The sequence below is a fragment of the Pteronotus mesoamericanus genome, unplaced genomic scaffold (assembly GCF_021234165.1).
Source record: "Pteronotus mesoamericanus isolate MK-2021 breed Mesoamerican mustached bat unplaced genomic scaffold, CSHL_Meso_final contig_50, whole genome shotgun sequence".
Classification (NCBI taxonomy): domain Eukaryota; kingdom Metazoa; phylum Chordata; class Mammalia; order Chiroptera; family Mormoopidae; genus Pteronotus; species Pteronotus mesoamericanus.
Genome location: NW_026555186.1, coordinates 26,435,584 through 26,460,905, shown reverse-complemented (window position 1 = coordinate 26,460,905; position 25,322 = coordinate 26,435,584). Strand labels below are relative to the sequence as shown.

Below are 25,322 nucleotides of genomic sequence, written 5' to 3'. Positions count from 1 at the left end.
CCTCTCCCTTTCTCTCTCAAAATCAATAAACATATCCTTGGGTAAGGATTTTAAAAAGAGATAGATTTGATAGCATAAAAAAATTACCTATCATAAGCACTCAATTCTAGCTGTAATCATTGTATATTTATTATTATTGTACAATAAACATACACAAAGGGGTGTTCTTTTAAAAGCAGTTGAGTCTATTTCAAATGAAATCACTCAGAGCCTGTAAGTTTTAGACTGATTAAAATGAGCAGGAATTGGGGCCAGGTGGGTCTGCAACAAACCTATGTAGTTCAGCCCCACCCTGACAGCTCAGAGGAATCTCTAGGCATCAAGAATTATGAAGAGCACTGAACCAGATACATACAATCATGTAAAGCTCTACAGAACTGTATTTAATTTTATAGAGCTGAATATTCCCTCTACAGTTTGAAAATTCAAAGGGCAGAGTAATTACTATAGGGGCAACCCTATTACCACCTCAGTTTGAAACCTCTGAACTTTGAGAGAAAATGTTGATTCACTGCTCCATATACAAACCTGGGAGTGTAGAATTATAACTGTATTTCACAACTGTTATATTAACTGGAGAAGAAGGAAAAATAGTTCAACGACTTGTAGGTAAGGCCAAGTCTAAGTAAAAACCTTTAATGCTACCACAATGGAAATGCATAAGAGAGCATTTTAGAAATAAACCTGCTATTGAATACACAACAGCGCCTACAGACCTGCTTCAGAATAGAGTTATCTACCTGTGAGTCATGCAGATCTAAGAAGCATTATTTGGTCAACTCAGAGTGTGGGGAGATGTCTGAAGATTAGAAAGGAAACAGCAGTAACTATTCGATAGGATCTCATTAATTCAAACTACTGGGGGTGGTAGGGAGGAAGAAGGGGAGCCAGTCAGTCTGAAATGGTGCAGCCTAAATTAGAGAATGTTTATAAAGTACAAAGAGGAGCGTGAGCTAACTGCTAACAAAATGTTCCACAAAGCTATCACACTCACTTCTTCATAGAATTTATTTGCACACAAACTGATTAAGCCCTTAAGAAGCTTTCTATAAATCAATTGAACATCCTTCTTTATAATCTCATTTATGCTATTACCCATTTAGTGTATCCTTCATAGTCAATACAAATCTCAAGATACAACCTATCAAAGCACCAATTTTCTCAGGTGTAATAGATCTCTAACGTCCTGTGTGTCCAAAAGTCAATTTGCTGTTGCTATGTGCACAGCATACCATGCAGCCGGTCATAGGAGGAATATTAATATATATGAAACACTGCCCCATCATTGATGAGCTCACAGTCTGGTTGGGATAACATCTATATCCATGAAAAGCTAAAGGTTGTAAGAAGTAATAATACCATTGATCTGGCAGGACATGATAGTGTAAGGCAAGCATGAAGTGATAATGAGTTATATAATAGGAACTAGGAGGTAAGCATGAAGAAAAACACAAACACGTACTATTTTTAGACAACACTAAGAAGTCTGATAGTTTGGAATAATAGGTTTGGAAACACAAAGGAATAAAGGTCATCAACCTCCTACTTTTATACCTAATCCATCCCTAAAATAAACTCACTATATCTGTGATAAAAGTGAACAACAGACATATAGGCATCCAGAGTCCTTTGCCAGACACCTGGCAATGGCATTCCTAATTGCAGTTGACCCTCAAACAACATGAGGGTTGGGGCACTGATCCTCTCTGAGAGTCAAAAATCCATGTATAAATTTTGACTCCCCAAAAACTTAACTGAAAGCCTACTGTTGCCCCGAAGCCTTACCAATCAGAGTCAATTAACACATATTTTGTAGGTTACACAAGGTCTGCCAGGAAAAAGTCCAGCCATCGTTAATATAATGAGAACAGTTTGTACGACGTCATGTAATGTGGCAGCCAAGGAGAGTGGACTGGAACGCGCATGCATGAACAATGACGACTTCACTGTACTAGTCAATGGGGGCGGTAGATGCCCTTGAGTGAGCATGTGTACTGTGTGGCCATCGCATTCAAAATGACTGAGCTAGTGGAGCAACGGATCCGCACCAAATTTTGCATTAAGCTTGAACATTCCTCCATGGAAGCTATTCAGATGATTCCGAAGGCTGCAGCTCTGGGCAACTGGTGATTGGCAGCTTCATCACAACAACACATCCACTCATGCATCATCTCTGATGCAGAGTTTTTTGGTAAAACAGCAAATCATTCAGGTGACTCAGCCCCCCTACACCTCAGATTTGGTGCCCTGCAACTTCTGGCTTTTCCCAAAACTAAAATCACCTTTGAAAGGCAAGAGATTTCAGACCATCAATGAGATTTAGGAAAATATGATGGGGCAGGTGAGGGTGATTGGGAGAACTGCGGGAGGCCCCAAGGTGCCCACTTTGAAGAGGACTGAGGCGTCACTGTCCCGTGTGCAATGTTTCTTGTATCTTGTATCTTCTTCAATAAATATCTCTGCTTTTCATATTACATGGCTGGATACCTTCTGGACAGACCTCATCTATGTATTATATACTGTCTTCTTACATTAAAGTAACTAGAGAAAATGTTACTAAAGAACATCATAAGGAAGAGAAAATACATTTGCAGTACTTACTGAAAAAAAGTCCAATTCACATATAGGTAGACCCATGTAGTTCAAACCCATGTTTTTCTTTTTCTTTTTTTTTTATTTTACTGATTTTAGAGAAAAAGATGAAGGGATTATGGGAAGGAGAGAGAGAAGGCAACATCAACTTCCTGTTCCACTTACTTAGCCATCCATTGGTTGATTCTTGTATGTGCCCTGACCAGGGCTGGAACCCACAACCTTGGTGTACTGAGATGACACTCATAAAAAAAAGAAAAGAGCTACCCTGTCAGGACCCAAGCCCCTGTTTTTCAAGGGTCAGCTGTACATGTTACTTTTTAGTCAGATTTTTCAACAAACTATCTTCCAGCTTTTCTATAGTGTGCTTAGTTTTTGCCTTTCATTCAATGGGGGAGCAAATCAAGTCCAAAGACAGCCCAACTGATACTGACAATTCTCTGCATGGGCACAAATAATGATCATATCAAATTTGTAAGACCTCTGCTTCTTTACCAGCATCTCATTTCTTTTATTTTCCACTCGTTTTTATAAAGGAGATAGAGCAAGAAAAATAAGTTATATAAAGACAAGAGAATCATGCTGCTAAAACTGAACTGGCAGTCTGAAAGCCCCCAAGTTCATTCATTGCTGATGCCTAAGTCTGAATTCAGCATAAGAAAAGTTACTTTTTTCCTACAGAAGTTAAAGTAGCAGTCTAGTACTATCTCCCAGAGTCGAGAAATGTATTGCTGAGAAAGGGGCATTTCAGTTAAGTGCTTGGTAAAGTCTGGCAAAGAAGCATGCTCTGATTTTTGTAAGCTGTAAGTTTTCTCATTTTTTACTTTGATAAGAGCAACTCTCTCTGGAGTCTTAATATCGCTGTAAATTAATGCAACAGTGATTAAGCCATGAGTTCATAACATATGGTCCATCAATAGACTTTATACAGTCTGTGAACTCCATGAAATTAGATGCAGAGTTTTGTGTGCATGTGCATTTTTCTGACAAGAGTTTATAGCTTTCATTAGATTCTCAATGGACCATTGAACATGAAAAAGGCCAAGAACTATTTTTCAATCATGCCAGACATCAAAGTTTAAAACTTGCTCTGTGAAAGCCGTGAGAGGAGGATGAACAGACATGCTACAGACTAGGAGAAAATATCTAACAAATAACTAGCATTTAGAATACATAAGTAACTCTCAAACCATCCAATTAGAAACTGGACAAAAGACAAGAAAAGACATTTCACTAAAGAGGAGAGACAGATTGCAAAAAAGCACATGGAAAGATGTCCAACATCATTAACTATTAGGGAAACACAAGTTAAAACCATAATGAGATATAGATACATACCATTCAAACAGCTCAAATAAAAAATAGTGGCAATCTGAAAGGCTGGAGAAGACGAGGAGGAACAATCGCTCATATGCTGCTGGTGGGGATACAAAATGATACAGCCAGTCTGGAAAAGAGTTGGGCAGTTTCTTTTCTTTTCTTTTTTTTTTAAAAATTGATTTTAGAGAGAGAGAGAAGAAATAAAAACATCAATTTGTTGCTCTACTTACTTACGGGTCCATTGGTTGGTTCTTGCACACACCCTGACGGGGATCCTGCAACCTTGGAGTAGCGGGACAACGCTCTAACCAAGCAAGCTACCTTGCCGGAGGCAGCAGTTCCTTAGCTAAACACACGGCGATGCCACTGCTGGGTATTTTCCCCACAGAGAAATAAAAAGTTATGTTTATGCAAAAACGTGTACATGATTGTCCATAGCAGCCTTATTTGTAGTAGCGAGAAATTAGAATTGGCCCAGATGTCTTTTAAGAGGGGAAGGGTGAAATACCAGTGCACATATTCACTCTTATACATGTGCACACCACAGCAATGAACATGGCTCAGCAATAAGTAGGAGCAAACTATTCATACACACAACATGGATCAATCTTCAGAAAATCATGCTGAGTGACAAAAACCAATCCCAAAAGATCACAGACTACATAATCTCATTTACACAATATTTTCTTAAACTTCCCCGAAGGATATGTTTACTGATTTTAGGAAGAGCAAGAGAGAGAGAAAGCGGGTTGGGGGGAGCCAAAAGCGGGGAGGGGTGGAGAGAGGCAGAAAGACAGGGAGAGAGAAACATTGATCAGCTGCCTTCTGTATGCACCGCAACTGGAGATCAAACCTGCAACCTACGTATGTGCCCTGACCAGAGACTGAACCTGCAATCTTTTAGCGTATGGGACAATGCTCCAACCAACTGAGCCACCCAGGCAGGGCCAGTATTTTTGAAATTAAAAAAATAAAATTGTAGAAGTGGAGGATAGATTAGTAGTTGACAAGGGTTAAAAAGAATATTGCAGGGGTGGTGGGGGGAGCAAAATAAAAGGGCAATATGAGGGATCCTTGTGCTTTTAGAACTGTTCAGGTGACAAAATAGTATAGAAATTTAAAGTTACACATGCGAATGCATGTAAGCAAAGCTGGGAAACCTGAACAAGATGGTTGCATTGTATCAATGTCAATACTGATTATTATACTATAGTTTTGTAAAAAGTTACCTTGGGGGAAACTGGGCAGAGAATATAAAGTATCTCTGTATTATTTCTTATAACTAAATGTGAATGTACAATTATCTCAAAATTGTCAATGGAAAATATCATGCTAGAATATATGTGTCCTAAACAATTTTCTCCCTTTTGCGGTGGCTACCCTAGGTGGCTTTTCTCTCTCAATCTCTCCTCTCCCTCTCTCTCTGCATTTTCCAATGATATTGTCATTGCTTATAATATTTTTAGTATTTCTTCCCCAGCTTGTGGCATGTTTAGCTTTTTTCTGCCTGGTGGCAAGGCTTTATCCCTTGAAGCAAATTTGAATTTTTTAAATATCAAGAAATTCAGAACTACCCTAGGGAAGAAATGTGAGTTTTCCCCACCCTAGGGAGAAAAAGTAGGCAATATTATTTATGGATGAAAACAAAGTAACTGCTAAGTCACAAGACAGACTAGTGTTCTATTGTGGAGTCATGGGCTTAATTTAAGGTCCAAGAGAAAAATTCAGATATTTCTGGTTGAAAAACTTTTCCTATAGACAATGCAAAGCCACTGAAGGGTTTGGAGTGAGACCATCACTTACCTAAGGTTGCCTTTTCATGTGATTGATCCAAAGACTGCTGAACAAACTGACTGGAGAGAGAAGAAAGTGGAGGCAGAGAGAGAAGTTGGAAGAACAGGTGCACAGAAAATTATCCTGATACTGGAAGGGTTTCTAACCAGAGCCAGGCCCTCAGACATGAACAAATCTGAGCTGAGGGCACAGCCACCACCCGCTTCGTGGATTCTGCCTGTATTTCAGCCATCAGCTGCGGCCGCGCACCACCTGCCCTGTCCCCAGAACCAACTAGGCTTCACACACTCTTTGTAGGAAAGAGAAAACTCTCCCCCTCATGAAAATTAAGACATTCTTTAACTAGAATAGCCAATGCTAGACTATAAAACTAATGTGGAAAACCTGGAGAAATTCTAGAATGATGCTTTCACATTTAGAGATATAACTTTAAAGCAAAAATTAGAAAAAAAATGAGTTTTAGCCTTAGAAATATGACTAGCCCCTAAATGTTTAATTTAGTTCAGCACGTTTACTTAGAACTTCCTACATGCTTAGTACTGGGTTTTAAAAAATGTTTAAGTATCTATCCCTCTATTTGAAAAGAAAGGGTATACCGATGTGAAATACATAAATAACAAGCTAAAGGAACAGACAACTAAATACCGAACATCATATAAGCATTCACTCTCCTATACAATATGCATCACATATCCATTATATCCTAGGAAGTGGAGATGCAAAGACAAATCCTTTCCTAGAGGATATGCTAGCACAGTGAGAAGGAGAAAAACAATGAGAATATAATATGTGTGTGTGAGGCGGAGAGGGGGGGGGTTCTATGCATGCAAGGAGGCAGAAATACTCCAGTCCAGTCAGCAGCTACGGTATCAGGCACAGCTCCCTGGAAAAGAGATGAGGCCTAAACTGACTCTTAAAGAATAGAGTTGTTTTTTGTTAGATGCATTCCTACCCAGGAAGGCCTTTGGAAGTAGGGGGTGGGCATCGTTTTTAGTTCTTACATGAACGGGTTGGTGGGCTAGGGAGGAGCAGAAGGGGTAAGGAAGCTACCCCTGGCATTCAGCACCTGGGAACCACGGGCGCTAAGTGTCTTATAACACCCAACTCATCCTGCACAAAGAACTGTCCTCCCCAAATGCCAATGGAGATTCCCGTTGAAAACCACTGATGCAGACAGTAGATGTTCACCAGGTAGATTATGAAATGGGAGGGCATTTCAGGCAGAAGAAATAAGCACAGCTGCATGGAAGCATAAAAGAAAGGGTTGTTTGTGAAGCTACAAACACCTTCAGGGCTCCTGAAAAGGCGTGTGGGGCGTACTGGTAGGAGAGAAGGGTGGGAACTTCTTCCCTACCCCAATGGTATGTCATGCTAAGGAATGTGAACTTCAAGTCAGTGAGTGGCGTTAAGTGGAGTGTTTTAAAAAGCTCACTGTGGCAGCAGGCGGATAGTGGATTAGAAGGCGAGAGAAGGCAAAGTCGTGGAAACCAAGTAAGAGGCCTCAGCTATAGTTCCAGGGAAGGACATTGAGAGCCTGATTGGAAGCAACGTCACAAGGAGGGCAAAGATACAGTTAAGAAAGTAAAGGACAAATAGACAGGCCTTGGTGCTTAACTAGATGCAGGGGAGAAGGGCCAGGAGGAATCTAGTGTGGCTCCTTGGTCCCTAGTTTGGGAAGCCACGTAGCTAGTGCCATTGACAAAGTGAGGAAAGTGGAAGGAGGAGCAGATGAGCTTGAAAAGAAAAAAAAATGAGTATCATCCATAATGAGTTTGAGATGTGGTGATGGGCATCGGAGGCAGGTCAAAAACACAGATCTGGAGCTCAAGAAAGTAATCTTAGCTAGAGAGAAAGATTTTGAGGATATGGTACCATAAAGTCACTGGGAGTAAATGTGATGCTCAAGGGAGTAGATACACACGAATTCAAAAGGCTTAGAAGAAAATCTTGGAGAACTCCGAGAGAAAGGTGGAGGAAGAAGAGCTCACCAAATAAATAAATAAATAAACAAACAAACACACACACAAAAACCATTGAGAAATAATAGAGAAATAATAATCAGGGTTGACATTTATAGAGCACTAATTATCATGTCAAACAATATTCTGAATTCATCTAATCCTCAAAACTATACAGAATATTATCCACATTTTACAGATAGAAAAAGTGAGGCATAGAGAGTTTGAGCACCTTGCCCAAGGTAACACATCTAGTAAGTGGCTGAACCAGGATTCAAACCCAGGCAGTCTGGTTCCAGATCCCACGCTCACCAACCATCTGACTCTACTGCTGCTACATTAGAAATTTAGAAGGAGAGTAATGTGACAAACTCCAAAAGAGATGGACAAGGCAGCAAATGCTATGGATAACTGACGCAAAGCAAGATGAGGACTGAGAAGGGCCCACTGGAGCCTTGATTTGAGAGCTTTGGTGCCTCCCTTGGCCACAACCACATTGGTGTAAGGACACAGCCTGATGAGGGTGGCCGGAGTAGTAACCAGGAGGTAAGCAGTGGGGATAATTATGTTAAACAGTAAGTGCTGTACGAGTTAAGGAAAAAGGCAGCTTTGTAGCTGAAGTTATCAGGAAAGACTTCACTGAGAAAAGGGACCATGAGCTGTGTCTTGAAGAAAGGAACAAAGTGAGAACTAGTGTTTGAATGGCCTCCTGGAGAAAGTCAAGTCAAAAATTGTTTTGTTATTGTGAATGAAACCCTGCTATATTCCAGGCCTCCTGCAATCTGAATAAATGTGACCTACATATGCTAAGAATAATAACCACAAATTTCTATCACATACAAAACAAAGACTTGTGAGATTCAGCATTTGGGAATCAAGATTAAAACAAAAGAAAAGTTTTCTATATAATAAATATTAAAACACTGCAATGAGTTACAAAAAAGTCTTCAACAAATTATTTATTTAAAACATTGTCCTGAATATTAATGTGGGCACAGGTAAGTGTAAGATAATGCCCTCTAGAAGTTTACAAAGACAAATCCAAACACACAATGGTTTAGCCACAATTCAAGAGCTTACACAGTAGTTCAATAATAATATACAATGCTTAGAGCTTACAAAGGACTGCAGTGAAGTCAAGAAGAATGAGGACTTGGAAGGGGCAAGTGTCTTTGGAAATAAGGAGGTCGCTACTTAGCATTTCAAGTGCAGTGGAGAGAAAAATGAAATCTTATCATTTGCAACAACACAGATAGACCTAGCGGGCATCATGCTAAATGAAGTAAGTCATGCAGAGAAAGACAAAAACCATATGACTTCACTTATATGTGGAATCTAAAGAACAAAATAAATGAACAAACGAAACAGAAACAGACTCATAGATGCAGAGAACAAACTGATGGTCACCAGATGGGAGGGGGTTTGGGAGTCTGCGTTAAAGAGCTGAAGGGATTAAGAAATACAAATTGGTAGTTACAGAATACTCATGGGGATGTAAAGTACAGAATAGGGAATATAATCAACAATATCGTAATAACTGTACAGTGCCAGGGGCATCACTTTGTAAATTATCTAATTGTCTAACCACTATGCTATACACCTGAAAGTAATATAAAATAATATCAAAAGTCAAAAAATAAACAAAGGGCCTTCGCCAGGTGGTTCAGGTGGTTGGAACATCATCCTATACACCAAAAAGTGCAGGTTCAATCCCCAGTCAGGGCACATCCCTAGATTGTGGGTTTTGATCCCAAATTCAATCTCTCTCTCTCTCTCTCTCTCCCCCCCCCATCCCCCACTCCCCACCCACTTTCTTAATCAATAAACATATTCTCAGGTGAGGATTTACATACAGACAGACAGACATAAATGGAATGGTGTTTCTTTTTTAAAAAATGAAAGGGCTTTTGTTTTGTCTGTTTTTCTATTGGTGAGTCCTAGGTATGCTCACAAGAATGGGGAAAGAAATGAGGTGCCAGATGTTGGGGAGAACAGACCCTTGGAGCTTAGCACCCAGGAATGTTCAGTGTACTGCAACAGAGATAGTCCTAAACACTGAAAAACTGTCCCATGTCCTTTGAAATTTTGGATAGATTGTCATTTTGCTTCTGATGGCTTAGGTGTGCTTTTTCCTCAAAGAGAAAGGCTAGCTGGCCTCAAAATGTCTCCTCCAGAAAAGGGATTCCTCACAGGCTAGTTTCTACATTCTAGAAAGTCATACTAATCAACTACAAAATACTGTCTTTGGTGTAACCCCCAGGAAACTAGCATATACAATTTTTTATATCATTAGAATTGTTACATATTTTAATTTAAATTAGAATTCAATAACCCAACTCATACTTCATAATATATTACTATTCATTTACAATAAAAAATTTAAATAGAATACTAGTCTTAATTCAATATATCAAAAGTATTATAAAAAGTATTTTAATATCTAAATCTGCACAGATTCCGTTGGAGTGAATGGTTTCATTTTATGGCACGAAATTTCCTTGTTGATATTCCTCACCAAAAGAAACCAAAGAATAAGGCTCTGTCTTTCTAGGCAATCTGAACTTGGACAAGTGGGTGACTCTTAAGATTGGATGTTCTCCAAACAATGCAATACCTGTTGTGAGGCAGGTAGAACTTGGGCCTTTTCCATCTCTGCAGTATTTATTCAAGTCCTCAGGAAAACTAAAAGTCCCCTTCTCAGGTCATGCTTTCTATGGCTCTTGTGTAACAGTATGTTTCCTAAAGCAAAATTGAGCTCAACGTTTTGAAAAATGCACTATTAACAAAGGAACTAGGACTAAAAGTGACACTTTGCAGAACCTAAGGCCATAAATGCCAAATCAAGGCAGATCTTCGCCTGCCATAAACTGAACTACTCTCTGCCTGCTTTGGAAAAGAAATGCAACCTGAAAAACTACCATTAGCAGCAACAGAATACATAGGTGTTTGCACGCCTGCTATGGCCTGAGTGTTTGTGTCCGCCTCCAAAATTTATATATGAAATGCTAATCCTCAAGGTTAGAAGGTAGAGCCTTTGGGAGATGTTTAGGTCATGAGGGTGGAACCCCAACGAATGGCATCAGTGTCTTGATAAAAAACACCCCACAGAGCTCCCTAGCCCCTACCACCATGTGAGAAAGCAAGAAGTCTGCAACCTTGAAGAGGGACCTCGCCTGACCATGCTGGCAGCCTGATCTGACACTTCCACCCTCCAGAACTATGAGAAGTAAAATGTCCCATGGAAATCTTCAATTGAAAATTAATACCCAAAATAGCACCAGACTTGTAATGATGCATTTGGGGTTAACTCAGAATTACAAGACTCCCACAGTTTAATTCTCATTGGTCATAGATTCACAAGTCAAAATTATAAAACACTCAGCAAAACTATCCATCATGAAAAAAACAGTACACACACCAGGATTAGACCCTCAGAACTGCAAATACTAGACTCACTGAATATTCTATAATATAAATGTGCTTAAATAAAGATGTTTAAAAAATAAATGAAAACATAAGAAAGAATCAGAAGACTATCTTAAAAGACCGGGCTAACTTGACAACCAACCAAATAGAATCTTTGACAATAAAAGGTATAGTGCTTGAAACTTCATTGGACAGACTAAATAGCAAAGAAAGAAAATGAAGAGATAATCTGTGAATGGGCTCACGCACCTACTAGCTCCATGACCTCGGACTACCTCACTCGTCTCCAATACCTGTTGTGAGGACCAAATGGAATGCAGGAGGCACACACCTGTAGTAGTACAGACACTCAGGATCAGATTCTAACACTCTCCCTTCCACCATGTTCCCAATAACCATCCCTACATCTTTTATTTATCCTATAATCTAACAAGTAGTTATATATCTCAGCACTTTTTGATCATCGTTTCAATGTGTTTGTCTTAGCTCCCCAGTGAAATCATTTCTCTTGCATCTTCCTCCATGCTCCGTACATACCAAAATTTAATTAGGAGACTAAGTCCAATCAGTATATTTTTTTGACTAAGGCTGGAGGGCAAAAGTTACTGTTTTGAAAACACTGAATATTCATTCAACAATATTTGAGCATCTACTGGGCACCAAGATATTATTTGCTGAGGAGATACAGATGGTCCCCAACTTATGATGGTTCGACTTAATGATTTCTCAACATAACTATGGTCAAAATTATACACACTTAGCAGAAACCATATGCCAAATTTCAAATTTTTATCTTTTCCTGGGCTAGTGATATGCAATATGATACTCTCTTGTGATGCTGGACAGTGGCAAGCAAGACGATTTTTGTCCAACTACAGGCTAATGTAAGTGTTCTAAGCATGTTTAAGGTAGGTTAAGCATATTAAATCTATTTTTGACTTAGGATACTTCCAACTAATAATGGGTTTATCGGGAGGTAACCCCACTGTTAGTGGAGGAGCATCTGTATAATTAAACGAAAGGAACTAAAATCCCAGCCCTTCTGAAACTTACAACATAATTTATTTAGGCAATAAAGAAAATTTTATAGTACACTTGAAAGTGATATGTGCTATTTAGAAAATGAAACAAATGAGGAAAGAGTGGCAGAAGTAAATGGTGAGGTCCAATTTTAAATACAATGGTCAGGAAAGACCTGGTTATAACATCTGAGCGAAGACAAAAGATACAGAAGAGAGAGCCAGGCTAATGTCTGGACTACAGGTCTCAAGCAGTGGAAGAAGAGAGTGGGAAGTGCTGAAGCAAGGTGAGAACACGTGTGGGCATCATCAAGGAACGGCAAGGAGGCAGAATGAGTGAAAAGGAAAGGAATAAAAGACGAGGCCAGAGAAAAAAAGGAAGGACTGATCATATAATGCCTTCTAGGTCATCATGTGCTCTTTGGTTTCTCTTCTCAGTATGAAGAAGACTTGTCTGAGGGTTCTCTGCTGACAAGAGACATGATCTGACATACCAGGTCTGTCCAAAAAGTATCCATCCATGGACTATGGAAAATAGAGACATTTACTGAAGAAGAGACAAAATACAAGGAACATTGTACACAGGACAATGACGCTCCACTCGCCTTAAAAATAAGCACCTTGGGACCTCACACAGTTCTTCCAATCACCATCCGTTGCCCCATCATATTTTCCCAAATCTTATCGACGGTCTGAAATCTTTTCCCTTTCAAAGGTGATTTTAGTTTAGGGAAAAGCCAGAAGCCACAGGGCACCAAATCTGGGCTGTATGGGGGCTGAGTCACCTGGGTGATTTGGTGTTTTACAAAAAAACTCTGCATGAAATGTGATGCATGAGCAGGTGCTCTGCTGTGATGAAGCTGCCAATCACCAGTTGCCCATAGCTTCAGCCTCCTGAATCATCTGAATAGTTTCCACAAAGGATGTTCAAGCTTAATGCAAAATTTGACACAGATTCGTTGCTCTGCTTGCTCAGTCATTTGGAATGCAACAGCCACACAGTACACATGCTCGCTCCATAGTGTCTACCGCCCCCACTGACTAGCCCAGTGAAGTCGTCATTGTTCATGCATGCACACTCCAGTCCACTCTCCTTGGCTGCCAGGTTACATCGATGTGGTACCATTCTCATTATATTACCAATAGTTGGACTTTTTCCAGACAGACCTTGTATATATACCCGCAGTGTCATTCCAACTACTACGCTTTGCACTGACTGACAGGGGCCAAGGGCAGTGCAGGGGCCTTGCTAGCAGCCACCACAATAATCCAAGCAACAGGTGATGGCGGGTAAGAACAGAGAGGTAGCAAGTCAGAGGTGGAGCGGTAACTGGATTCTGAACATATTCTGAAGGTACAGCCAACAGGATTTCTTGATAAACTGGAAATAGGATATGAGAACTGTCATGTAAGCCCTGAGATACCAAGTCTGCAGTTTATTCTGTCCACCAACTCCTTTTAGAGATGGTTCCCTGCCCTTGGGAAAGTGGAAATGTGAGAAAAGAATAAGTAAGACCTTTCTGCCAGCTATGGCACAGGGTAGGCTGGCCCAACAGAGGCCGCCTTACTCTAACACTTGGAAAGTCATCAATATAGAAATGAGATGGGTACATCTTAGATGTAGTTTTAGACACAAAACACACCACCATGTTGCTCATGTGGGTTCCAGCTATGGTCAAATGCGTGACAACAACACAAGAAAATGAAAACACATCAACTATTTTGTGATAAACACCACCCCCACACTCTTCCCTCTTACAGTTCCATTCTCCAGGTAGAATTTGGTATACAGGGCCATTTTCCTTGGAAATAATGATTATTTTCCAAAGGAAAAATGAGTTCAGGTTCTATAATGGTCAGGGAAGAGGACCAGACTGAGAACTGGGCAGCCCAAGCGCCCCTGGCTCCCGTCCGCAGGCCCCACCCTGCCTTTGCCCCATGATTTGGTTTCTCGGTGTGTAAATACTGCAGCAGGGAAAAATGTTTTCCACTGCCTACACACAGGGCTTTTGTGAGGATTAATGAATTAATGTGTATAAAACACTATGAGCTACTTAAATAAAGGGACAATGAACTCTATTTGTGAGTTTTTGAGGTCCAGACAGAGCAAAGTCTTTTCCTACAAACCCCACTGAAAATTAACTTAAGATATCAGAAGTTATCCCGGATGGGCCTGAAGAAACAAAATGAGATAATGTGTGAATGTTTGTTGCAAAGTACAATTCCGATGTGAGAATATCTAGAAATGATCCCTCAAGATAAAAATGCAATATTAAACAGGTTAAAAAAATCATTCAAAACCAATGAAAAACTGTAGCTCTAGTAAAGCTCCACTTTGGGATTCAATGTGTTGGCCTGTGAACGACAGTGAGGCCAAACTCCTAGTTGCTGCTAGAAGCATGACAAGACTCGAGGAGAAAATATGGATTTTTTTTCTAAGAGCCGGAGAACCAAGAGCCATCCATGAAAAGATCTTTGTTGAAGGCGTTTTCCCTTATTTTCTAAATGCTGTTTAACTCCACTCAAATGGGCACAATTAACATAGAAGTGAATAGGCCACTGTATAGATTCTGTTCATAATCCAAATAGATGGTTTTCCCTGCCCACTGTGACTTTACATCAGTATTCAGACAACCTTTAACTTTGTCCCATTCCTGGCTCAGAATGTGCCAACGGCCAGATGAACACACAATCGGGAGGTGAAAGCTTTCCCTAGCAAAGCAAGGACGTGCTCCCATTACTGTGAATGTCAGGTTTTCACACACCTCAACTTTTCGTTTCAGAAAAAGAAAAATGAATGGTGGCTAGAAAAGTATCATACACACAGAGTACAAACAAGCTACAAGCCAAAAATGTCTCCATGATTAACCTGAATCTGGACCAAAAAATTTTGATGAGTTCATCCCCACCCTGTTTCCCTGAGTGGGCCAGCAAAATCACCCGGCTGTGGACACCTGAGGCAAGGAAAGTCTGATGACTTGCCCAAGGTCAGCGAGTTCTAATCCCTCATGACTCACGGTAAATTCCCTATTTTCAGTTCTGTGTTTCCTGCACACGGACCAGTCTCCCAACTGGTCTCCCTCCTTTGAGCCCTAGCTCTCTCCAGTCCATGGGGCCCACGACCAAAGATTCGACTTCTTAAAACACTGCTGGGGGGAAGGGTAACCCCCTTCGCCCACTCGAAACCTCTGCCCGGAGAGGAAAGGCTATCTTACTGTGCCTGCCAGTCAAGGCTGCTCTGTGGGAATCCCTCCCACTGCCTCACACAACATTTCCTTTCTTCCCTAGGACAGACATTTGTAGATTCTTATTGTCTGGCCTCCTTCCTTTTTTTCTTCCTTTTGCACCTGGACTTTCCCCACATCTTTGACAAGAAGTAGAATCACACTGTCCTTATAGAAACCAATGGGAATGCATCATCCCTCTCCCTGCCCCAGTGCCGTGGACGAGGGTGCATGGCTAGGGTGCTTAAACAGGGGTACATTCATAAGCCATTAATGACATGGAGGCAGTTAAGGTCGTATTTAGGCATTAAAGTCCGTTTTTATTATTGGCGCCCAAGAACTAGGGCTGAGGCACTCTCCACTTATTTCAATGTCCCTTTACAAACCAACCATTCTACCAGAATGGCCTATTCAGTATCTCCCCACCCCAAATACTGCATGTACAAGTTCACCCCATGCCATCTTTCTGGAAGTAAACACAGGGCAGGTACACCACACCCGCTCCTGGAGCGGGGCATGTGGCGTCTTGAAGGCATGCATACAAGTTAATTAGAGGAAAGGGAAGGACAGAAAGATGCATTTCAGCATAAGCACTGAGGACACAGAACATAAACTATGTGTAGCACTTGAAGTTCCTTCTCTAGAGCTGTGTGCAAGCCAGCAAGGAGGACTACAGACATAAGCAGAGTTCCACTCGCTCGGCACCTTATGACACAAGTCTCTATCCTGAAGGTGAAAGCGTGGCTAAGAAGAAGTACAAGTATAAATCCCCAAAAGCCTGAAAGAGATCAAAATCCTACATTTATCCTAATTAGCTTTTTGAAATTCCTAATATTTACTCTTAATATACACATTCACCATCATAAAATACAGCATAATATTAAGCCAAGACACATGCTTTAGTTCAACTCATTCCAAAATAATTTAGTTTTCTATATATAATCCCCTGAAAAATCAACCCTATCACATTCCTAAGCAAAGCAGGAAATAAAAGTAGCTGCAACGTGTCCAAGTGTCAAGATACTGGAAAAAACCAAGGCAGTAAAGTGGCACGCGCCCCTGGAGGAGGGCTCCCAATCTGCCGCTAACCAGATGTGCAGCTTTGGGCAACATGCTTAACCTCTTCAAACCTGAATTCCAGCATCTGTAAAACGCAGCTGCAAGGCTGTTAGGGTGATAGGCTCGAATGTATGGAAAGTACCTGAAATACACCAGCTACACACTGTCACCCTCCTTTTCTTTCCTAGAAACAGTTTCCCCAACAAAGACCTAAGTGTCTAGAAGACACGGCCCTTGCACCCTGACATATCACTGGAAAAACAATGGGTCAAGCGTGAGGAGATCTGCCCTTTCCTAACTACGTGATTGTGAGGGGCCACCCACTCCTTGGGAGCTCCAGTCCCTGTCTGGAAAATGGGGACAGCAATCGTTGCCCACTCCTACACATGTAGAAACTCAATGAGATTTGTGGGAACTTTTCAGGATACCAGATATGTAAAGTAGCATTATTACCAAGTACTTGCGTACTTACAAGTGGCCTTCTCAGACAGATTTCTGACACCACCTTTGAATTTCCAGTTCCACCACTTTCCTCATGCCACTCAAGAACCTACAGACTCTTTACGGCTTATTATGCCTCTTTGGAATTGTTTGCCTTACAACTCTCTTTACTGGGGCCCTGCCCTACCTGGCTAATTCTATTTCCTTGTGTTCCCCCAGATTTGCACACTGTCCCTGCTATGGTCCACACTCAGCCTCACTCCTGCACTTTTACTGATACTGGCTCTCCTGCCTAAAGCACCCGTCCCTCACCCCCTCTATCTACCTAAATGGTAGATAATGAGTAAATCCTAAAATCCAACTCATTTTACCTGCTCCACTACACCTTTGATTACCCCAGCAGTAAGGATTCCCTCTCCTACTTCTGAGCTCCTAACCAGACTTCCAGTTCATATGATTTCTACTAAATTTTAACTCTTCCTTTCTGCTGGTGTTCTCTCTTCAACTAGACAGTTAACTTCTTGAGAGAAAAGTTCATATCTTTTTTATACCCACTGCCCATTCCCTAAAACTTCAGAACAGTCAGCAGAAGGAAGAAGAAAAGCATAGACTGGAGCTTCGCAAAACTCTCTTCACCAAAACTCCTCTATGTTCACTTCCATAGCCTTTCACAAGGACCTATTCTGTGCCTGATGGCAAAGAAATCAATGTGAGAAGAGCAAGTTCCTGGGTCTTATATGCTCAAGAGCAAGCAGGTCAATGACAATGGAGCATAGAAAGCTGGGTCCCGGGACGGTTGAAGCACCTGATTTCAACTCAGGCTGGGTTTGTTTTTGTTTGTTTGTTTTTCCTTTTTTTCCCCCAGACAGCTCCTGCCTCAGGTTTATTTGTACAAATAGCCCAGGAGGACACCAACCTCATGCTGACAGAAGCCCAGGCGTCACACCAGCCCTTCTGTCCTCACATGCGCAGTCCAAGGCCTCTACTCTGGAGCCTTCGTGGGGACCTGGGCGCCTCTGGGAGCCTGAGCTGGAGCCTGAGCTGGAGCCTGAGCCAGAACAAGAGCTTCAGGAACAGCCTGGGGCTTGGTCTGAGCCCTGGCCTTGGCCTTGGCCTTTGACCAGCAGAGCCCAACACCCTTGGTAATGCAGGCACGGGCACATTTCCCGTGCTTGGGGTGAGCAATGCAGGCGAGTCAACTGAGCTTGCAGCTGCCACCCTCTGGGATTGAGAGCTTGACCCCCTTGGGCTTTATGAGGGCCTTGATAGCCTCAGCACACACGCTCATGGCCTTGGCATTGTTGGCCCGCCTCTTCTTCAGGCCATTCTTGTTGTGCTTCTTGGAAAAGTGTGTGCTCCTCAGGAAACAGGGGTCTACCCGCTTAAGAGATTCGTATATTCGCAATCAGGGTTTCTTGACACTGTTTCTGTGCCATTTTGGGGACTGGTTGTACATGGGGTAGTTCTTGGACTTGGCCATGTCTGCACCACCCCTGCCTCACAGCCTCTACTCCCCACAGCCAGGCCGCCAGTCTCCCTGTCTTCCCTGGCACTTGTGCAGCCACACGGGAGTCGCGGACGGCTTCGGGTGCTGCACAGCCACTGCTCACTGGAGCCGCAACTCAGGCTTCCAACTTAAAACCACAGTACAAACATAAAATGGCTTCTTCCCTCGTAGACACTGAGCCATAGATATAGACAAAGATGCACTTCATGTATTGAGATGAACAAAATGTTGGCAATAACCCAAAAGCCCGACACTGAGAATAGTACAATAACAGAGAATTTTATACCATCACTAAAAATGATGACTTCTGAGGAATATTTAATAACAAAAACATTCAAAGTATAAAAAGTGAAAAATAAGGGATGTCTGTGTATATGCCATGTGATCTCGATTGTTACTTTTTGGCTGCGGGTTTACTGTACACCAGATCCTGTCGGCCAGCACTTCCCATAGTGACAGCTACAAGGATAGCTTGGGTGAGACCTTTAACATCCCCCGCTTCCCCCAAATAACAACCTAAGTGAAATGATGTGCATACTTTCAAGACAAAAAGCCTTCTAGGGAAAGCCTTCTAGTTCAATGGCTTTCCCTCTATTCCTGCTAGGCAGGAAAGCTGGAGCTGCCTCTTATCACATGTTAATCACTTATTCTGCACAGTAGTACACAAAGTGGTGTTTTTTTCCCATCTTATGGATGAGAAAACAGGCTGAGGGGTCATAATCACCAGCTTAAGAAAAAACAAACAAACCTGATAGAGCTGGGAATCAAACCCACCTTTATCTCATTCAGATCTCATTATTTGGACCACAAGGCCAAGAGCATTTCAACCTCCTTCTAAGGCCCAAACTCAGCAGGCTGTCAGAGCCTCAACAGATGAGAGCAGGCCAGGGCTGAACTCCTGTGAAATCTTACCCCATTCAAGCTCACATCTTAACTCGCCTAAACATATTAGACCTAACTGTTTTGAGTAGTTGTCTTGCAAAAGTATTTAGGTCTTCCTGAGTTGTAATGTTTCCAAGTGTCTATTTTTTCCTCATGCACTAATTATTATGCAACTTTGACATAGACAAGGTTTTCATTTGGGTAGCGCAGAACCCTATGTATGAGTATAGAGGTAGATTCAATCTCAGGTTATCAAGGGGCCAGACTCAAAGGCTCACAAGTGCATTGTTTGTAGCTCCAGAACAATCCCACATACCATGGGGGCTAGACATGCAGACCAGCCCACAAGACCCATTTTATCTCAGATACCAGCCTGTGGGTGTTGCCCTAAGCATCATATTTACCCACGTTTTCATAAGACCATCAGAGTTCCCATCTAGAATTCCCAAAACATACTTCCTCCTGCTACAACCCTGGTGGTGAGATCAGACACTTCTCCCTTCTGCAATCCATCGAAGTGGAGACAGCCCAACCCGTGCGAGAAACCGGGCCTGCGCGAAGGTTGCAGGCGGTGGAGAGGCAGGCGCTCTGAAGGCCCCACGCAAGTCGTCTGTGACAGGCCTCCTTGACTGCAGAGGGGCTCAGGGGCTCACGCACCGGCTCCTCGCCGCCACCGCCCACTATGCTGCCCCGCCCTTTGCCTGCGGCTTTGGGTAGCTGAGGAACACATTTCTCCCCGAGCTTCTCCATGACCCTGCTATTATTTCTGAAGCAAGTACACACTCCCTTCTTATATTTTCAGGCACTTCTTCTACTGGTAACAAACAAAAACACAGAACAGACTCTACACCAGGAAGATAATCCAATTAAAAAATGGGCCAAGGGCCTGAAAAGACACTTCTTCAAGGAGGACATACAGAGGGCCCAGAGACCCAGGAAAGAATGCTCAGCATCACTAGCCATTAGAGAGATGCACATTAAAACCACAATGAGATACCACTTCACACCAGTCAGAATGGCCATTGTTAATAAATCAACCAACAAGTGCTGACGAGGTTGTGGAGAAAAGGGAGCCCTAGCACACTGTTGGTGGGAACGCAGACTGATGCAGCCACTGTGGAAAATAGTATGGAATTTCCTCAAAAAACTAAAAATGAAACTACCTTTTGACCCAACAATTCCACTGCTGGGATCATACCCTAAGAATCCTGAAACACCAATTCAAAAGAACCTATGCATCCCAATGTTCATAGCAGAGTTATTTACAACAGCCAAGTGCTGGGAACAGTCTAAGTGCCAATCAGTAAATGAGTGGATCAAAGAACTGTGCTACATTTACACAATGGAATACTACGCAGCAGAAAGAAAGAAGGAGCTCCCACCTTACCTTTCGTGACAGCATGGATGGAACTGGAGAGCATTATGCTAAGTGAAATAAGCCAGGCAGTGAAAGACAAATACCACATGATCTCACCTATAAGTGGAACCTAATCAACAAAACAAACAAGCGAGCAAAACAGAACTGGAGACTTGGAAATAAAGAACAAACTGACAGTGACCAGAGGCGTGAAGGGGATGATGGGGAAAACAGGGGAAAGAAGGGGAAGGGCCAAGCAAAAGAACACGAATAGCGGACTCGCTGGCACAGACAATGCAGCGGGGTGTTGATGGGCTGGGGGTGGGTACTGGGTAGGGGAGAGCAATGGGGAAAAAGGTGAGACAACTGTAACTGAACAACAATAAATAAGGAAAAGAAATAGCAAACAAGGGTTGGTTACAAAGTTCTAAAATGTAGCACTAAAACGGTGTAACTAAATAAAATTCACTTGGAATCGAGAAGCAAGTTCAAGTCTGCAGTCCTTGCTTTATTCACCAGAAACATGCCCTGCAGCAGGTAATTTCATGTCCCTAGCTCCGGTTTCCTGATCAATAAAACAAGAGGGCTGAACTACCTTATGGTTACAGCTCCTTAAACATACAGTTTCACAATGAAAGCTCCCCCAATACTCAGAATGGGAGTGTGATATTTCTGGCTCCTCCTTACTCTAGCAACAAATCATCCTTGTTACAAAAACCTCATTCAAATCCCCCTCAACTTTTTCTATTCTAGATCAGGTGTTCCCGGGCGCCTCTCATCCCATCCTCTCCACCCAATACCACCACCACCAGAAACATATCAAACAGGGGAAAAAAACCCACATAAATGATATTTAGGAGGCAGGATCATATAATGGTTAAAGGCTCTTGATTTATATTCAGATATGGGTATCAACCCAGTTTGGCAACTTGTAAGCTTCTGACTCAAGGCAAATCACTTAGTCTGAGCCTGTTTCCTCATCTATAAAAATGAATATCATAATAATGCCTATTTCATAAGGTTGTTATAAAAAAAAATGAGTAACACACAGAGCCCCAAGCCAGAGCTTGGCACATGCGTGCACTGTAATGTCGTTACCATGATGGTGGCAGAGATGACTGGTGCTATAAATGCTATTTCCCTGAAAGATTCTTCCCTAAAGCATGACTAGCCTAGAAAACTCATCAAGAACCACCTCTGGGGTAGGGAGCAGATGCTCCCGTTTGCAGGGGCTGGTGGCTGAGAGATGGGGTAAAGGGTGAGGGCTGCTATTAATGACACGTGGAGGAGGAGACCCCGTCCTGTGCACTTCCCCTTCGTCTCACGGCCCTCCATTCCTGTAGGAGAAGGGCGTGACAGCTCAGGGGTCAGCCCCGAGCAGGCAGGCGTGCCTGCAGCCACCTGACTCTGAGAGATGCGCGACAGGCTTGTGTGAAGGGGGAACAGCCTGTAACATCCAGAACTTAACTTGTTTATGGAACAGCCAGTCCTCCGTTTCATTTAATGAGAAGCTGCATACATGTTTCACTTACTTCTAGGAATTATTAATAAGTTTTGCTGACTTGCCTTTTTTACATGTAAAATATTATCCTCGTCCTCTGTCTTCTAGTAGCAAATATTATTTATAATACTTCCCGGAAATGGCATATTTCCCCAAGGACTGAACAGGGACTCTCTGTGGATGGGGTTCCGTGCAAACACCCCCATCCTGTTCCCTCACAGCACACAGGCACCCTTGGCAGAAGATTCATGATTTCAAGGAAAATTAATTTTCCGGTCACTGGACAAATTTTCCCAACATAATTCATAAAAGCAGAGAACCTGCCATTATATCAGAATGTCGATGTCAAACAAACGCATCTCTGGATGTGAGTTCACGGCCAATGTACCAAAAAAATTGAAAGTAAAATCATCCCAAGAACAATATATCTTGTGATGCACCAGAAAGAGGGTTATCCACATCAGTAAGGAGGCTCGTAAGCATTCATTGAGGAATAATGAAGTAATAGTTGAGGAATTAAATGAAATCCCCATTCACTTTATTCATTCACTTGACAAATCAGGTCATTACAATTTGTTAAATACTAAACTAAGATCTGGAAAAAAAATTCTTCACCCTTAAAATGCTCAATTCAATAGGAACGACAGACTAACAGGTATGTAGAGATATGTACCTCATGTCATGGGCAATGCCAAGTGCTGGCATCAAATCGGAATCGGGGAGCAGAGGCCAGTTAAGAAGAGATACGACAGAGACCAACTACCAGCTGACCCCAGATACCCTCTCTCCCCTTCGCTTCAGTGGTAGGGCCCTGCAACCTGCGCGGGGCCCATGGTCAGCCAGCTAAGACTCCACTGCCCACGACGGTAGCCCGTAGCTTCATGTGCCTACTGAACACTTGAAATGCAGCTATTCATACAGGTGAGGTGACAATACATTAGAGATATTGGGTTAAATATGTTGAGTTAAGTATACTGGGTTGTTTTTACCTGTTTCTTTTATTTTTTAACACGGTTATTAAAGCATTTTTTAATTACATATATGGCTCATAATTATATTAGTGCTGAGCTGAAGACTATTACCCAGCCTCCCCTGAAAGTAGATGTGGGCATATGGGGACGTTTTGGCTAAGGAGATGTGAACAGAAGTAATACACACAATGTCTGAGTCGGGCTTTTCAAAGGAAGGAAGGTGCCCTCCACAGTCTCTTTTCCTGTTCTTACTGGCTGGATGCAGAGAGTGGTGGTGAGCCAGCTGCAGTTATGCCAGTAAGGACAGTGCCCTATGGGTGGCAGAACAAGACAGGAGGAATGTGGTCCCTCGATAACCTCAGAATGAGCCACCCTACTCTGCAGCTTAGACTTTTACATAAGACAAATTCTTGTCTTATTTAAGCCTCTGTTTAAGTCTTTTTAAAGTAGCTCAACTGTATACAGAAGGGCATAAGAAATTTCCAAAAGGGGATCATACCTTTAAAGACCTCCGAAAGAGCAGGAGTGGGCACCAGGGCAAAGAGAGTGCTGAACTGGTCATAAAGGGCAGGAGTTTAAAAAAGAAAAAAAGGTGTTTGGAGCAAAAAGGGAGGGTGTTTTGGGCAAAGGAGACAAGAGAGCCAAGACAGAGAGGCAAGGGTCAGCAGGGTGTGTTCAGTGAGCTCTCAAACAGCAACACACACTTGGAGATGGGCAACATTACCAGATGGAGCCGCAAAGGCAAGTCTTGAATGATGGGTTGAGTACCTTGAACGTTCTTCCCGTAGGATCAGGGAGCTCCTGAACACCCCATCCAAGGAGGTAGTCGATTCTATTTACAGATGGATCATTCTGATGTCAGCGCAGAAAGTGGATTTTCAGGGGGCCGCATCCAAGGAGGGAGCATGGCAGCGCTCCAGATAAGGCACGACCAGGGTCTGACCTACCGCAAAGCAGTGGGCGGATGATGTGCTAGACTGAAGGCCCACGCAAAAGGTAAAGTCACCCCCAGGGAATAAAGAAGGAGGAGAAGTAGAACCAGACTCTCAGGCTTCCGGCTTTGGGGAAGGTGCCAACAACCAGACAGGAGAGGCCTGAGGAGGAGTCATTTTGGGTGAAGTAGGGGAGTGACAGGCTCAGTTTCAAACACTGAGCCTGAGATGTCGGTGTTTGCGCCAGTCATGTCACTAAGCTGCCTTTTGTCCAGGGCTTAAAATTAGTACCAGAAAAAGGATGTAGATTCCAGGTGGGCATATATATATATCACACTCAGCATTCACAGACATCGATGGCCCAAACCAGAGGACAGTAACAGCCAGGAGGATGGAGAAGAGGAGAAGGAAGAGAGGAAAAAATTAATCCAAGTCATAGGAATGTAAGACTGCTGAGACTCCACACTCATCTTGGAAAAATAAGCAGGGAAACAAAAATGCACAAGACTTTTAGGGTAAAATGGAGAATAAGAAGGAGTTGAAGCTATTATAAGGATGTAAGGCCAAACTTTTGTTCAAAATGGCTTGTTGTTAACCTCTATTGTAAATTTTATTGGTAATAATAGTAAATCCCAAATGGCTTAGAATACTTCATTTTCTGTAGTACTTTACCATGTTTTCTGAGGAAGAATCACACAAAGATATTACAATTCCATTTTAAGTTTTGTTAAATATTAAAATTAGTCAAAATGAAATGAAAAGTTCAGTACACTAACACATCGGAGTGTGTCATTTTTGCAAAAGTTGATGTTTACTTTGCTTATTTTTTAGGAAACAACCTGAGAAGAAATTCCATCACTTCTGCATTTTGAAAAAAAGTGATCAGGAACTCTAATAACCTAGTAATGTGATACTTTTTAAAAATAGCATGATACTGGGCAAGTTGCTTAACGTTTCTGAGCTCCAGTTTCTTCATCTTTAAAATTAAATTTGACCCACCTTCCTACCTACCAGAATTGTTGAGGATTAAATGAGAATAGGAGTCCTCTGTAAACTATAACAGGATAAACAAATTTTCTTAAGCAGAAAGGACTCTGCAAGACTACCAAAATCTTTCTCAGACATAGCAGCAAGCTGATGAACAGAGAGAGAGCAATAGCAATAATCAATCATGACTTTCATAAAAAGTTTTCTAGGTAAAAAATTTATACCAATGGAGTTTAATACAGATTCCCATTTACCACTTGCCAACAATTCTAATTTCAGTGGTCTTGGTGCCCAGGAAATTGTATTTCAAAAACTCCCATGAGGTCCTCGTGACCAGCTAGATTTGGGACTC

At 42.1% G+C, this 25,322-nt stretch overlaps 1 protein-coding gene and 1 pseudogene across 1 annotated transcript in view; both read right to left on the bottom strand.

The window, feature by feature from the left end:
* ARHGEF28 (Rho guanine nucleotide exchange factor 28) overlaps positions 1-25,322 on the bottom strand; it is a 275,217-nt gene that overhangs the window by 230,362 nt on the left and 19,533 nt on the right. The window lies entirely within an intron of this gene.
* LOC129074618 (60S ribosomal protein L29-like) lies at positions 17,816-18,386 on the bottom strand (annotated as a pseudogene).